Raw genomic sequence first — 299 nt, 5'->3', positions numbered from 1 at the left:
GTGTGTGTGTCGCTTTGCATGCTCCTTTAGAATTCTTCAAAGCACTGTCATGTGACGCAAACATACAACCGCCCCAACACACACACACACACACACACACCCCGCACACACGGATCTTGATAAGATCTGTTCAGAAATCTCCATCAAAGCGGCGTCATTAATTGTCATGTGTCAGAGCTGCAGCGGTGTGAGGCCAGCGTGGCTTGGTCTCCATCAAGACGAGTGGAGAACAGCAGCTGATTGGCTGTGACAGCTCCAGAGTCAGCCTGGCGTCTCTGGACATCTCTGCCCAGAATCAA

Source organism: Cynoglossus semilaevis, chromosome 13 (assembly GCF_000523025.1).
Source record: "Cynoglossus semilaevis isolate Cse_v1.0 chromosome 13, Cse_v1.0, whole genome shotgun sequence".
Classification (NCBI taxonomy): domain Eukaryota; kingdom Metazoa; phylum Chordata; class Actinopteri; order Pleuronectiformes; family Cynoglossidae; genus Cynoglossus; species Cynoglossus semilaevis.
Note: the sequence above shows the minus strand (reverse complement) of the source record.